The sequence below is a fragment of the Schistocerca gregaria genome, unplaced genomic scaffold (assembly GCF_023897955.1).
Source record: "Schistocerca gregaria isolate iqSchGreg1 unplaced genomic scaffold, iqSchGreg1.2 ptg000481l, whole genome shotgun sequence".
NCBI classification, from domain to species: domain Eukaryota; kingdom Metazoa; phylum Arthropoda; class Insecta; order Orthoptera; family Acrididae; genus Schistocerca; species Schistocerca gregaria.
In genome coordinates, this window is record NW_026061891.1 from 1,779,343 (window position 1) to 1,787,429 (window position 8,087).

An 8,087-nucleotide genomic window follows, 5' to 3' on the forward strand; every position below is an offset into this window, starting at 1 on the left:
AGTTGACCTCGGGGAAGATCAGTTTGGATTCCATAGAAATGTTGGAACACGTGAGGCAATACTGACCCTACAACTTACATTAGAAAATAGATTACGGAAAGGCAAACCTACATTTCTAGCATTGGTAGACTTAGAGAAAGCTTTTGACAACGTTGACTGGAATAATTTCTTTTAAATTTTGAAGGTAAATACGGGGAGTGAAAGACTAGTTACAATTTGTACACAAACCAGATGGCAGTTATAAAAGTCGAGGGGCATGGAAAGGGAGCAGTGGTTGGGAAGGGAGTGAGATAGGGTTGTAGCCTCTCCTTGGTGGTATTCAACCTGTATATTGAGCAGGCAGTAAAGGAAACAAAAGAAAAATTTGGAATAGGAATTAAAATTCATGAAGAAGAAATAAAAACTTTGAGTTTCGCCGATGACATTGTAATTCTGTCAGAGACAGCACAGGATCTGGAAGAGCAGTTGAACAGATTGGACAGTGTCTTGAAGGAGGATATAAGATGAACATAGACAAAAGCAAAACGAGGATAATGGGATGTAGTCGAATTAAATCAGGTGATGCTGTGGGAATTTGAATAGGAAATGAGGTGCTTATAGTAGTAAATGTGTTTTGTTATTTGGGAAGCAAAATAACTAATGATGGAAGAAGTAGAGAGGATACAAAATGTAGATTGGCAATGGCAAGAAAAGCGTTTCTGAAGAAGAGAAATTTGTTAACATCGAGTATAGATTTAAGTGTCAGGAAGACGTTTCTGAAAGTATTTCTATGGGGTGTAGCCATGTATGGAAGTGAAACATGGACGAAAAATAGTTTGGGCAAGAAGAGAATAGAAGCTTTCGAAATGTGGTGCTACAGAAGAATGCTGAAGATTAAATAAGTAGATCACATAACTAATGAGGAGGTATTGAACAGAATTGGGGAGAAGAGGAGTTTGTGGCACAACTTGACAAGAAGAAGGGATCGGTTGGTAGGACATGTTCTGAGGCATCAAGGGATCACCAATTTAGTATTGGAGGGCAGCGTGGAGGGTAAAAATCGTAGAGGGAGACCAAGAGATGAATACACTAAGCAGATTCAGAAGGATGTAGGTTGCAGTGGGTACTGGGAGATGAAGAAGCTTGCACAGGATAGAGTAGCATGGAGAGCTGCATCAAACCAGTCTCAGGACTGAAGACAACAACAACAATATTGAAAAGTGTATAATTGTCAAATGTAACGACAGAATACTCCCATTTAATGTGGTATCACAAATCGATACCACCCTTCCAGCATCTTCATGTTCGCAATGCAACTGAAAGTTTCCATCATACGCCGATAGTGGTCGTGCAGAATGCAACAGACCCAATAGTGCACGCGTAACGAGCCACGCCTGCAGTAGCTCCGGCATTCGAGTATCCTCTGCGACCGCAATACAAGAGGGCCGGCGGAAGCCGCTCGGCCCACTCGCCCTCGGAGCCACTCAGCGGTGCCAAGTTATGCAGATACCACCTAGTTGCAGCTCTGACCCCATCGCTCGTGCTTTTGTACAGAGCGACATTGTCGACATTGAGAGCCACACTATTTCTTGTGCATTATTTGTAATGAGTCTTCATATGCTTGGAGAAATACAAGTTATGCAAATCTCCTGTTTACTTTGTTAACTTCTTTACTAATAATTTCTGCTCCCGTCCAGCTTTCCTACGATGACAGCTGCCACACCACTCTGCAGCCCAGCTCTCCTTATGACTGGGTACAAAATTGTACACAACATACCTGATGACGAGTACACATACCTGTGTGTGGCTTCTTCGAGTTTACTTCATCCTGTTCTATCATCCTTTTGGTAGCTGTTTTTCTTTTTCAGTTGCTCGTCTTTCGTGTCCCCAGCCTCTGGCTTACTTTTGCTCTTTACGTTCTAGGTTCTGCAGCTGCTGCTTTTGCAGCCCTTTCTGTTCTCTTTGGGCTATTTTTGCTTTTCAGTGTCTCGTGTTTGTGCACTGTTTAATCTGATACGGATACTAAACTGCAATCGTGTGCTGCAGTAGTTGACTTAAGTCAGTTTATTCAGCTACAGAGTGAACAAACGGCGCAACTGCTCGCACTGACGAATCACTTCGTCACAGCGCAGACGACTCGAAACAACACGCCGGATCCGACGAAAGCACTATCACGCAGGACCCTATGACAGTGCCACCGCCTGCTTACGTGCCACCATTTCTCGAGTTTGACGAGGTGAACGAATACCGGATAGAGCACTTTGCACTGTCCAATGTACACATCGCAGCACGACACATACCAGATACTGATAAACTTTCTCATACCTCGGCCACACACGAGTGACTATTTGTCGGCTGTGTGCGATGCTGTTTCCCACGTCGTGCTCCTAGTTGGTAGAACTGAGGACCTATTGCGTGTGCTTACAATGTATTATGAGAACAGGTCACGTGTTGCAGCTGCCCATTACAAATTTTCTAGGTTGCATAAGCAACGAGGATAGATGTACCGTCAGTGGATGGCCTTGACTACAGAGTGTAATTTCGAGTGGAACTGTGCCAAGTCCTACAATGATATAATGAGTTGTGATACCATCACGGGCAAGTAGCTGATTTTCAAATTCAGAAACAGATTCTTCAATACCTATACCTTTCCTTGCCACTGGTCCCGCATATTCTAGACTATCTACGTACCTACGAACGCGCGACAGACAGCTTCGAGGTAGTACCCGCCACCTCACTGGCAGCTGACACGTGCGGGCCTGGCCGGCCACAGCCACGGCACTCGTGAAAACACACGTCGCATCTGGCACGAGGTGTGAAGTGTCCTCACTCTAATGTGGTGCGTGTTCACCAATCTCGCCCTCGTGTGAAGTGACTTCCTTTTCTTTATGGCAAACTGGGACATGTATAGTCAGTGTGCTTACAGTTTTATAAGGCACACTCTTTTGCTAATCCTTCACATAAACCTAAGTTACAGTGTGTAGCGTGTTTCTGAAGCCCCGCAGTGTCGTTAGTGCAAAACGACAGTGTAATAGCCATTCGGGAAAAGCCTCTAACTCACCTGCAGTGCTACCTGAGGACAACAAACTTTTTGTCTATCTTACTATTGCCGGACGATCGAGCCATTTGCAACTTGACACTGAAACTTCAGTGACGTAGCTCGACCGCAGCTGGTTGGCAAACTTACGACGTGCACACCGTGCCACATGCTGACGCCACGTAATGGCCGAGACATTCCCGTCTTAGGCACTCGTAGCCTTCCTGCGACTTTCTGAAATTTGACGAAGACGGGAACATTTAAAGTGATTTCCTCCAGAGACAGAGCTAATATTTATGGTCTGGACTATTTTTATTTGTTTTGGTTAAGCATTCAGACAATGTACTTTCTGTTTCTTCCTTTGATCCTCAGATATGTGTACAATTTCAGGTTTTCTCTCTGAGAGTTTAAGCAAAACCGAAACTTTTAATGCCCCTGTCACAATGAAGGGCAATGCACAGCCTCATTTTGTTAGAGCTCGTCTTGCCTCTTAGGCTCTTTGAGAACAGGTGGCTCAGAGACTTAACTGCTTTTGCAAGACAGAAGGGTCACAGCACCCATTGCAGTCAGTCAGTGGGCAGTCCCTCCTGTTATTTTAAATAAGCTGTCTGGCAGACTCTAATTGTGTGCTGATTTTAAGAAAATTTTGAATTCTCAAACAGTGATTGAAGTTATCCCTTGCCGCACCCAGAACAACTGACGGAAAAATTAGGTAATGGACGTCACTTTTCCAAAATTGATTTGTGTGATGCTTACTCGGATCAGCAGTCGAACCACGTCTTTGTCATTAACACTCATCTGGGTCTCTTGAAATTTTTGAAACTGCTTCTGCACCCATCATTTTTCAGCACTTTTTGGAGCAACTAATGACAGAAGTTTCATTTTGTTAAAATTACTTAGATGACATTATTGCCTCATGTCACACTCCTGAAGAACACATTAGCAATCTTCGCACTCTGCTTCAAGTGTTGTCTGCAGCTGGTCCCAAATGTAACAGACACATATGTGTTTTTTTAGCCTTAACTTGAGTAATTAGGACATGTAATTAACAGCCAGAGTGCTCACCCGCTGCAACCACATTTGCTCACTACCATACCGACCATCACCATGCAATATGTGGGAATTGCAGTCTGTGATAGGGAAGCTTACCTATTACATTCGATTTATTCCTAATGCCGCTCAAGTCACAGTTCCCTTGCACCACATGAACAGGAAAAGCATTCCTTTTGTTTGGACACAAGAGAGCCAGTCTGCTTTTCAGAAGTCGAAGGACAGTTTGCTTAGTGATCGATGCTTTGCTCACTGTGATCCAGCTGAACTTCTGGTCTTTGCTGCAGATGCTTCCTCTTATCTCTTATAACATCAGTGCAGTTTGTCACTTAAATTTGATGCTGTTGACAGGCCGATTGCCTCTGCTTCTAAGTTGTCGTACAAAGCTCAATGTAATTAATCGCAAACTGAAAAAGAGGCTCTCACAATTGTCTATGGTGTCACAAAGTTTCACCAGTATCTTTTTGGCAGAAAAGTTTACTTGGTGATTGACCATAAACCTCTACAATCTTTGTTTAGCGTTTCTCAGTTAGTCCCAACTCACACAGCAAAGAAACTGCTATGGTACGCCCCTCTTTTGTTCAGTTAAAATATGAGATTGTGTGTCGGCCCACTTCTAAGAATGCCAATGCTCTTTCTTACTTCCCTGACGTCCAAGAACCACGTTCGAGGCTTCTGCTTCTTGCTGCTACACCAATGCACAAGACACAGACGTTCTGCATAGCTTTCTTCTTAATCACTGTGAAATTGCCCAGGCCACAGCAGCAGATCCTGATTTGCAGATTCTGTTGCACTTCACCCACACTGGTTGGCTGTGTTCAGCGAGACAGACTCGTAGCTCCGTGGTTTGCCAATATTTTGCTAGCCGGCATGCCCTTTCAGTTCTCCAGGGTGTCATTTTCTTTGAACCAATAATGAGCAGCCGCATCTTTGGTACACCAGGTTCTCCAGCCTGATGTGCTTCACTTGCTACTACAATGTCGGTAGGGTGTCGTTCACACCAAGCAACTGGCATGACATAACTGCACTTGGCACTGTGTGGATGTGAAAACTGGACAGGTGATTTCTCAGTGACAAGCCTGTGATGAACATCAGTGAGCCCCGTCTCAGCAGTTCTTTGCATGGCCCAAACCTCAACCAGCTTGACAATGATTGCACTTGCATTTCACAGGTACTTACTGGAATACATGTCGGCTCATCCTAATTGACGCTTTCAGCAAATTTCCCTTTGTGGTTCCTATGCACTGTATTATGACTCATTCCACAATCCAGGCTTTGTCATCGATGTTTTGCCTCAAGGGTTTGCCTGAAGTGGTTATGACTGACAATGGACCTCAATTTGTCACTGCTGAGCCTAAACAGTTTTACATTATATATGAAGATAGTAACTATTCTCAAAAGAACAGATACCATTGATGACTGTACAGCTTCTCTAGAGTAAATGATAATTACTCGAAACCCTCAGCTGTCGACAGGTGTTGTCGATATACCTCGATGGGGACAGCTGAAAATGTATGCTCCGACGGGGACTCGAACCCGGGATCTCCTGCTTACAGGGCAGACACACTATCCATCTGAGCCACTGAGAACACAGGTGAATAGCGCGACTGCAGGGACTTATCCATTGCAGGCTCCTCGTGAGACCCACATTCCCAACTGACCACAATCTACATACGTAAGTGTACCTAATGGATATTTGCCCATTCAGTCATTACTTGCACACACTAAGGTGACAATTCCTGTAAGAGTTCGTAATGAGTGGATGGGCAAATATCTATTAGGTACATTACGTATATAGATTGTGGACAGTTGGGAATGTGGGTCTCACGAGGAGCGTGCAATAGATAGGTCCCTGCAGTTGCACTATTCAGCTGTGTCCTCGGTGGCTCGATAGAGCGTCTGCCCTGTAAGCAGGAGATACTGGGTTCGAGTCCCGGTCGGGAACCACATTTTCAGCTGTCCCCACAAGGTATATCAATCGTTCCACCCACAATCTAACAGCGAAGCTGAACTTTAAGCAACAGACGGACAAACTCGATGCCTCCCACACTTGAGATCAAGCTCTGTTGCTCTTCTCGTCTTCCAATGACTCCCAGCCACGTAACGGACCACTGGCTACGGTGGTGTTACACAGAGTGTGCCACCGTACCTCACTTCAGTTGCTGCACCTGCCTCACCAGGCGGCACTCGCTCCACCCAGAGGGGAAAGAATCACACTAAAAATTTGGTCTTTTACTGATTGTACGGTGGAGAGAGGCACTGAGAGCACGGCAGCATTCCACATTTTCTTACGACATTCTACGTTTCTATGGTAGGGACTGAGAGGATTGCCGAGACACGATCAAAATAGAATTTGCCCGTGTGAATTATGTGATGCTGCTGCAGATGCTGTCTGTGCCTTCAGATTCTGTGCCTAGCTGGCCACAGCAGTCATCACTGCCTGTTCCTCCTGTGGGCTCCGTGCCAGCAGCGGAGCCAATGGAGTATGAAGACCCTGTGCAGTCATCGAGATGCCTCCGTCTTCCTTTGCTGCTCCACCTCTGGATGTTGGGTGTGTGCCTCTGCCCAGTTTATCGGCTGGTGTTCCTAGGCAGGTTCAGGCTCGGTATCACCTCAGTTTCAGTTCCTGTCTCCTCATTGCCACCTGCATCCAATCCTCCCATCTCCATCACTGTTCATTCATCTACACCGCATGACCACAGTGAGGAGGTAGGAGGTTTGTGGGGGAAGGGATGTGGGAAGGAGGGATGTGGGGGGTGGGGGGAGAAGGATATGGAGGGGGAGGGATGTGGGGGGGGAGGGATGTGGAGGGGGGATATGTGCAGGGAGGATGTGGAGAGGAGGAATGTGGTATCATGTTTCAACACCACCCTACCCGCATCTTAAATTGGCAATGGAATTGCAAGTTTCCAATAGATGCTGAAACTGGTCATGGAGGATCCATTGGACCTAATGTTGCACACCCACTGGACACATCTCCACTGGCTCTGGTTACGAGTGGCCTCTGCCACCAAAATACAGGATGGCCGGCAGCTGCTCTACAGCCCACTTGCACTCTGAGCCGCTTCGCTATGTGAAGTTGCGCTAACACCACCTAGCTGTGGCTTAACACCATTCGTGCTTTACTATAGGGTCTCATTCTTGTTGGAAATGAGAGTTGAACTCTATTTCTTGCTGCATTATTTGTAATGGGCCTTGACACACTTGGAAAATGTAAGTTAAGTAAATCTTATGTTTAAAGTGTCAAGTTGTTGGCTAATAGTTTCTGGTTCTGTCGAGCTTTCCTTTCCTTACAGTTGTGTACGAAGTAGCACACAACATTTAAAATGGTAATGTACTGAATACGGAAAAGCACAGTCATTAATTTAGCACTTGTTAAGTGGGCTGCATATTAGACAAGAAAAAGAGTCAAAAAGTTATTTCAGCTTGCTTGAGAGACTCAGACTAGTCATATGAATGTAGAAACTTGAGCAATGTCTAATTATGAAAGAAAAATAATGCACTGAAGATATACGATTCACCAGAGTAGCATTATTCTACTAATTTTGTGGAACAGTGTTGCCTGCGAATCAGCTGTCATATAACAAATAATATGAAAACTCTAACCAGAAATCATATATATGCAAAAGTAATTGAACAGCAGCAGTAATGTAATGAATGATGCACCACAAAAATAAATTAACAAACAGGCTCATTTCTGTCAGCGTTGCACTCAGAGGTCTCTCTCCGTGTCCTGCAGACAGGACTACTGGCATGTTTTGCACACTTTTACTCAGTTCTCCACTGTGGCATAATCTTTTGAGGCGATACAGCTGAAGTCAAAAAAATGGTAATTCCACAGAGAATGCCGTAAGAATATTGTGTAAAGTTGATAACAGACCATCTTGCAGAAGCCTCTTTCGGGACCTAGGAATACTTACAAATATATGCCAATACCTAAACACCTTATTGGAATTTCTGATTAATGACAAAACTAAACTGAGGATGAACTATGCAATTCACAACAACAACACTAGGTGTA